We start from the raw sequence: 8,795 nt of genomic DNA on the forward strand, positions 1-8,795 counted from the left end.
CTTTGGTGTAGAAACAGAAACAGAGTATTTCTTAAATAATAAGAGGTTGGGAAGTGCTGCTGTACAAAGGCACCTAGGTGTCCTTGTCAATAATCTACTGAAATCTACCATGCAGATGCAGAAAGCTATTAGAAATGTTAATGAAATGTTAGCCTTTAGTGCAAGGGTATTTGAGTACAGAGTTGTGAAGACTTGCTTGATTAGACTGTACCTAGAGTAACATGTGCAATTTTGGTCTCATTCATAGAATCCCCACAATATGGGAGCAGGCTATTCAGCCCATCGAGTCTACGCTAACTGTCCAAGGATCTTCCCACCCAGACCAATCCCTTACCCTATCCCTATAACCCTGCATTTACTATGGCTAATCCACCTGGCCTGCACAACTGTGGACACTATGCACAATTTAGCATGGTCATTCCACCTAACTTGCCTCTCTTTGGACTGTGGGAGGAAACCAAAGCACCCAGAGGAAACCCACACAGACACAAATTTTTAACTCCTTTCTGGCCACGAGGGAAGTGCCAGAGGACTGGAGGATATCGAACGTGGTTCCACTTTTCAAGAAAGGTGGTTGAGAAGAACCAGGAAATTATTGACCAGTGAATCTCACATCAGTGGTAAGGAATCTATTGGAGAAAATTCTGAGAGAATTAATTTCCACTTGGAAAATGGGTTAACTAAGGACAATCAACATGAAGAAAGTTCAGTTGATGTAGTTTATATGGATTTTAGCAAAGATTTCGTCAAGGTCTCACATAGGAGATTGATTGACATGGTTAAAGCACAGGTTAAAGGTGGACTGCAACGGTTCAAGAAGGCAGCTCACCACCACCTTCTCAAGGGCAACTAGGGACAGGTAATAAATGCTGGCTCGCCAGCAATGCCCACATCCCACAAATGAATAAACAAAAAATAGAATTCAGAGAAACTTGGCAAGATGGTTCAGAAGCTGGCTTAATAATAGGACACAAAGAGTACTGGTAGAAGGCTGTTCGAGTAACTGGAGGCTGGTGTCCGGTGGTGTACCATAAGGATCAGTACAGGGACCGTAATTGTTTGTTATACACATAATGGACATAGATGAAAATGTGGGGGTAATGTTAAGCAAGTTTGTAGACAACACCAAGATTGGTAGAGTGGTTAACAGTGAACAAGATAGGAAGATATAGGTGGTCAGATAGGTAAAGGAGTGGCAGATGGTATTTAACCCTGATAAGCACAAGGTGATGCACTTTGGAAGAAGAAACAAGATGAGGGAGTATTAAATGAATGACAATGACACTGGGTAGCTCAGAGGAACAGAGTGATCTTGGAGTAATTATTCACAGATCTCGGAAGTCAGCAAAGCACATGAATAAGATAGTTTATTAGTTATCTGGGATACTTGCTTTCAATCGGTCACGGCATAGAGTATAAGAGCAAGGAGATAATATTGGAATTTTATACAGCATTGGTTAGAACACAGCTGGACTATTCTGTGAAGTTCTGATCACCTCACTACAGGCAGGATGTGAGAGAAGGTTCACAAGGATGTTGCCTGGGAAAGAACAATTAAGTTATAAGCAGAGACCTGATAGGCTTGGATTATTTTACTTAGAGCACAGAAAGCTAAAGGGGTCATGTTTGAGGCATACAAGGACATGAGGGGTATGGATAGGGCGAGTAGGGAGCATCTTGGTGGAGGGGTCAATCACGACAGGGCATAATTTTAGGGTAAGGGACAGGAAACTCAGAATTTGAGAAAAACCTTTTCACTCAGAGGATGGAGGGAATCTGGGATATATTGCTTGGGAAGATAGTGGAGGCCGGAAACTTCACAACCTTTAAAAATATTTGGTTGAACACTTGAAATATCAATCAAATAACATTCAAGGATAAGGCACAAGTGTAAGAAATTGGGATTAGTGGTAGTTATTGTCAGTGCACACTCAATAGGCTGAAGGGCCTTTTCTGCACTATATGACTCTATGTTGGAGAGAAATAATTGTTGTAAATGGAGAACGGTTTCCATTTTTAAGGGACACGATCACTGGACAGTGCACAGCAGGAGCTTAACCAACTTCACAATACGAAACAACGTATCTTGACCAGGAACTGGCCTAGCCTTCTAAGTGAGGCATCAATATTTTAATTGTTTCGTACAATTTGTGGTCACGTGACAAATGGCATACTGCAAAATGTAAACACTGTAAAGAATCCATTATTCATGGAATAGTTTTTCTTCAGCTGTATCACCAATGCATAGGGTGATACAGTCATACAGCACAGAAGAGGACCTTGACTCATCAGTTCTGTACTGACCTCTCTACACTAATCACATTTTCCAGCACTTGGCTCATGCGTTGAATGTTGACATTTCACCCATGTACTTTTCAAAGATTGTGAAGTTTCCTGGTCTTTACTACCTTCTCAGGCAGTGCATTCCAGATCCCCAACACTCTACGTGAAGAGTCCCTTCAAAACTCCTACCTTAAAATTATGCCCTCTGGTTACTGACCCTCCAGCTTATGGCTACCATCTCATCTTCCGTTTGGGAGTCTTGCAGGCTTCAGGACTCAATATAGTTCAGTAATTTTGGAGTCTGAACACCTTGAATATCTTTCACTCAACCCCACATTCCAGGTCCTATCAAGTCAGAGGTTGCTTTTAGCACAACCAACTCATTTTCTCCCACTCATTGTCTCCATTATCACCTATCTAACTTATCTTCTTCCCTGGCTTACAATCAACAATCCCTTTGTTCCTCTCTCTATCTGGGTTCTGCTTCTACCTATCAGCTCATCCCTCCACCCCACTCAGACCTTGTCATCCAATAAAAACTCCTTTTTCCCCAGATGCAATCAATTCCAAAAAAGGGTCACTGGGCTCAAAATGTTAACTTTATTTTGTCTCCACAGATGCTGCCAGACCAACAATAGCAGAACCCTGGATAATTCAAGCAGCGAGAATTCCAGTCAACTTGGCTTAAGAGTAGATGCTGTTAAGACCAGATGCTCTCAAACCAGGGTCTTTTTAATTCATTTGCATTAATGTTTCTGCCGGTCTGATGAGAAAATGCTTTTTTAAAACTCTTCCCAGAAATCACGTCTCTGTCGTGCGATCAGAGTAACTTTTCCTGTTGTCCTCAATTATGTTAAGCTATTCTCACACAATGGAGGAACTCAGCAGATCTGGCAGTATCTGTGGAGAGAAAGCAGAGTCCAGAGACGCTTCTTCGGAATAGATCCAGTTCTCCAGCAATTTCTGTTTTTGTTGCCATAATTTTTTATCTTCCATTAGTATTGTATAACATAACCAGCTCCCTAAGCTTTGAATGCTCAGAAAAGAACCATCAGATCCTTGACATAACTGAACGTACATATTTGTGAACATTATAGCATTTTACTTATATTGCTATAATTTTTTTTTTAAAAACTGCTTTCTACAAAGATAGCACTGTACTGATGCATTATATACATATATAAAAAGCAAGAGGGCAGCCAGAGAAAGGGTTGGCCCACTCAAGTACAAGGAACGAAATGTATGTATGGAGCCAGAAGAGGTAGGTGAGGTCTTAAATGAATACTTTGTGTCGGTATTCACCAAAGAGAAGGAACTGGTGGAGGATGATGTCAGGGAAGAGAGTGTCAAATTTCCAAGACAAGTTGCTATCAAAAAAGGAAGGAGCGCTGTGCGCCTTAAAAAGTGTTAAGACAGATAAGTCCCCGGGTCCTGATGGGATCTATCCCAGAATTTTGAGGGAGGCAAGACATAAAATTGCTGCAGCATTGATAGACACCTTTGTATCTTCTTTAACCATAGGTGAGGTCCCAGAAGACTGGAGAATAGCTAATGTTATCCCATTGTTTAAAAAAAGGTAATCCCGGAAATTACAGGCCTGTGAGCCTCATGTCGGTGGTAACGAAATTATTGGAAAAGGTTCTCAGGGACAAGATCTATAAGCATTTAAAAGCAAATGGACTGATTAGCGACAAACAGCATATTTTGTGCGAGGCAGGTTATGCCTCACTAACTTAATCAAGTTTTTGAGGAGGCGACGAAGATGATTGATGAAAGAAAAGCAGTTGATGTTGTCTACATGGACGTCAGAAAAGCCTTCGACAAGGTCCCTCATGGCAGACTGGTACAAAGGGTGAAATCATATGATATTGGGTGAGCTGGCAAGATGGTTATACAATAGGCTTAGTCATAGGATATAGAAGGTAATGGTGAAAGGATGCTTTGAAGAATGGAGGACCGTGACTAATGGTGTTCCACAGGGATCAGTGCTAGGACCTCTGTTGTTCGTGATCTACATAAATGATTTGTTGGAAAAGGTAGCTGATCTAATGAGTAAGTTTGCAGACAATACAATGATTGTGGACTTGCAGATAGTGAGAAGGACTGTCAGAGGATACAGCAGGATATAGATCAGTTGGAGACATGGGCAGAAAAACAGCAGATGGAGTTTAATCTGGACAAATGAGAGGTGATGCATTTTGCAAGGTCAAGTACAGGTGGAAATGATATAGTGACTGGCAGAACCGTTAGAAGTATTGATATGGAGAGAGATTTGGGTATGCTGGTCCACAGATCACTGAAGGTGGCAGTGCAGGTGGATAAAGGTAGTAAAAAAGGCCTATGGCATACTTGCCTTCATTGGAAGGGACATTGAGTACAAAGATAGATAACTTACGCTCTAGCTTTATAGATCTTTAGTTAGGCCACACTGGAATATTGCGTACTGTTCTAGTCACCACACTACCAGAAGGATGTGGATGTTTTGGAGAGGGTACAGAAAAAGGTTTACCATGTTGCTGCCTGGTATGGGGGATTTTAGTTATGAAGAAAGGGTGGATAGATTGGGTTTGTTTTCACTGGAATGCATATGGTTGAGTGGTGATTTGAAAAGTTTACAAGATTGCGAATGGCATGGATAGAGCGGAAAGTATGAGGCTTTATCCCAGGGTGGAAAGGTCAATTACTAGGGGACACAGGTTCAAGGTGCGAGTTTTAAAAAAGATGTGCGAGGCACGTTTTTCACACAAAGGATGGTGATGCCTGAAACACGCTGCCAGAAGCAGGCACATTGGTAGCACTCAAGAATCATCTTGATAAATACATGAATAGAAAGGGAACAGAGGCAAACAGATCCTGTAAGTCAACACAATTTTAGTGTGGAATGGCAAAATGTGTCAGCGCGGGCTTGAATGGCCGAAGGGCCTGTTCCTGTGCAATATTGTTCTTTGTATTCCTTGGGAGGCACCAGCATAGTGGTGTTTCTTTGGATGCCCCCCAAGGAGGCAGTGGCATAATGGCATTGTTACTGCATCAATAATCCAGAATCCCAAGCTAACCTTCTAGGGACATGGGTTTAATCCCCACATTTGGTGAAGAAACTGCATTCAACAAAAAGTTAGTCTAATGGTGGACACGTAGCTACTGTCGATTTCACTAAAAACCCAACTGGCCTTTAGGGAAGGAAATCTGCTCTCCTTTCTGGTATGAATTATTTGTAACTCCAGACCCTAACTCCAACTAGGGATGGTCAATAATTGCTGGCCTGGCCATCAATACCCACATCCCATGAACAAATTACAAAATAAAATACTGCTCAGAATGTAAGGGTCACTGGAATAATGTCAATAGTAACAAAGCCACCCATACACAAATGTTATATAGGACTCCAGGCTTCAAATCAGAGCAGTGAATTTAACACAAATACAGGACTCACCCTCCAATCCTTGCTTTTCTAGTGGAATAGGGTACACATAGACATACGATTTCAGCTTTTCTCGTTCTACAGCCTGCGTACCAAGAGTCACACTTTCTCCCAGTACCAAAATTTCATAGGAAACGAATATGCAGCCACTAAAGTAAGCAAGAGAAAAGATTAATTCACTTCAACAAACTGCAAAACAATGTTATTCTTTTCAAGGATTACATTAATCATCCAATTTCTTTGTAAAACCTTTCCGTATCTAGGTGCTAAATGAGCTAACAAGAATTTCTTGAAAATACAATAAACTCAAATGATTCTTCAATATCAAGTCCAACCAAAACACTGCAGGCATAAGTTTTATTAACTTCAATACAAATCCAATATGTAGAAAAAAATGACCAAACCTTGTGGACACGAGGATTTACAATGGGTGAAGGGCATCAATGTCCATCACCGTGACGAGCTTGGTAATTAAATGCTGTGAGTCCAATACGAATCTTCTTTGGAATTGAAGGGGCCTGGAAAATTATTTACGATGTTTCAAAGTGGATGGAGGAGCAAATGAAACTGATGGTAAGCAACATTCCCTATAGGCTGTGTACATGCACAGCTGCTCCAATGTTCCGCACACGGCAATCGGTGTGCAGACACAGGTCGCAGCGGTTGACTTCTGGTTGCAGAAGTCGCAGCCACATGTGGACCTCAGAAACCTGAGCAGAAGAAAAAAAAAAGACGGAGCACTGACAGTGAGAGATATAAATGCAGAATATGATCGCCTCTACTACTATTTGCCTTTGTCTTTTTTCCTGGGCACACTCATACACTCAGCATCCCCTGCACCCCAACCACCACCCCCCTCAATCAGCTTTGTCAACAGCCTAGAAAATATATTCCACACTTCTTCAGTTCCAAAGAAGAGTTATATAGGAATTGTAATGGTCAGCTTTGTTTCACTCCCCATAGATCACCTGCTGAGTTTCTTCAGCATTATTTGTTTTCATCCCAAATCTCCAGCATCTGCAGTACTTTGCTTTTATTAAAGCGAGAAGACAGCTTTACTCAGGGTGTAGAACAGCATGCCAAGAATCGATTCAACCAAAGCTAATACTGTAGGGCCAACCTGGATAAACTCCAGCATAGTACGACATTAATGGAAAACAGCAGATGCTATAAAAAATGCAAAGTGATCCCCTAACCAGTGCATTAAGTTAAAGTTTTACAGTAGTGGATGGTGGCAGACAAGTGAACAATGAACTGGAAGAGGTGGCTCCAAAAACAGCACTATCTTCAAAGACTGTGAGGCCAGCATACCAATACAAAGATAAGTCTAAAACATTTGCAACCATTTCATTCTAGTAGTGCTGAATGGATGATCCATCTTGGTCTTCTTGGTGGATCATAATAGATACCAGTCCGCAGATAATTTGATAACTCTATATGATAATCAAGACATGGCTGAAGACTGTAGTCCCTGAGACATTGCAGATGTAGTACTGAAGACCTGTGTTCTAGACTAGTTAGGTTCCCAATTGAAGTGCTCTGCTATAGATCCTCTTTATCATCTTTTAAGGTGAAGATACCCATGTTCATCATCTGGGGTGTCTGGTAGACTTCCAGTGAGTGAGCAGGTATATTTTAAGGTGTACAGGCACTGTAAAAGGTCTTTAGCAAATAAAACAGGATATTACAGATGACTGCGTTTGGAGGAATTACTGGTTCTCCCCTGCATTTTCGTTCTTTATCTCATATGCATCTACTTTTGATGCAGGCTGCAGTTTTCTCATTTGGTTGCGTTGGGAGCAGTAATACTGGATCCCGGGATTTAAAGCCAATAGCAATGAGGCCTTCAGAATGTCCCTGTAGTGATTCTTTGACTGTCAGAACAGATTACTCCAGATCCAGTTTGGTGAATGAATGACGGTCAGACATTCTGATTAAACGATCAGCTTAACTCAATCATGACTGTTTTAATACAGTGAGCATGTTTGGATGGTAGATCAGATGAACACCATAGTATCTGGTATTTTATCCCACCATCTAATCTTCAAAAACTTCTGAAATTAATTCTGAGATTAAGTGAAAGTGATGCCAGTACACATTCCAAGTCATACTCATGGAGATCTACAGCAAAGAAGGAAAAAAACCTTTGGGCCCATGCCAGTCAGAAGCAACCATGTAACTGAGCAACACAACACTGACCACTCAAGGATAAAGGAGGGAACTTGTGCTTGAAGGCGGAGAATGTGGGCAAGATCCAAAACAAGTACTTTCCATCAGTGTTCACCAAGGAAAAGAGTATGCAGGATAGTGAGATTTGTGTGGACCATGCTAATATGCTAGGGATTTTGGAGATCAAGAAAGACGTGCAGTTGGCTCTCTTGAAGAGCGTCAAGGTGGCTAAGTCCCCAGGGCCCAATGATATCTGTGCTGGGTTATTGAGAGGGGCAAGACAGGAGATTGCTAGGGCCTTGACCAAAATCTTTGTATCCTCACCAGACACTGGAGGTGTCCGAGGGCTGCCGTGAGTAACTAATGCTGTTCCTCTGTTCAAGAAGGGAAATAGAGATAATCCAGGAAACTACAGGCCAGTGAGTCTCTCACTGGTGGTCGGGAAGCTATTGGAAAGAATTCTTAAGGATAGGATTTACACATATTTGGAAAGGCATGGCTTAATTAGGGACAGTCAGCATGGCTTTACGCTGGGAGGTCATATCTTACTAACGATTGACTTTTTCAAGGTGATGATGAAGTTGATTGATCAGGGTAGAGCTGTGGATGTTGATTACATGGATTTTAGTAAGGCTTTCGACAAAATCCCTCAAGGTAGGCTCATTCAGAAGATTAAGATGCAAGGGATTCATGATGACATGGCTGCATGGATTCAGAATCGGCTTTCCCATAGAAAACAGAGGGTATTGGTGGAAGGCTGGAGGTCCATGACTAGTGGTATTCCACAGGGATCCATACTTGGACCTCTGCTGTTTGTGATATATATAAATGACTTAGATGAAGATGGAAATGTAAATGGATGGGCTAGTATGTTTGCAGACAATACAAAGACTGGTGGAGTTGTGGATAGTGTGGAAGGTTG

The 8,795-nt window shown here is 41.6% G+C and overlaps 1 long non-coding RNA gene across 1 annotated transcript in view; it reads right to left on the reverse strand.

Moving 5' to 3' along the window:
* Positions 1 to 5,856, reverse strand: part of LOC109924663 — a 65,786-nt gene extending 59,930 nt beyond the window's left edge. Inside the window, exon 1 of the long non-coding RNA XR_007262803.1 lies at positions 5,717 to 5,856. This is a non-coding gene — a long non-coding RNA (uncharacterized LOC109924663). The remainder of the gene's footprint in view (positions 1 to 5,716) is intronic.
* Between the last annotated feature and the right edge of the window lie 2,939 nt (positions 5,857 to 8,795).

This window comes from Rhincodon typus, chromosome 9 (genome assembly GCF_021869965.1).
Source record: "Rhincodon typus isolate 14 chromosome 9, sRhiTyp1.1, whole genome shotgun sequence".
Taxonomy (NCBI): Eukaryota; Metazoa; Chordata; class Chondrichthyes; order Orectolobiformes; family Rhincodontidae; genus Rhincodon; species Rhincodon typus.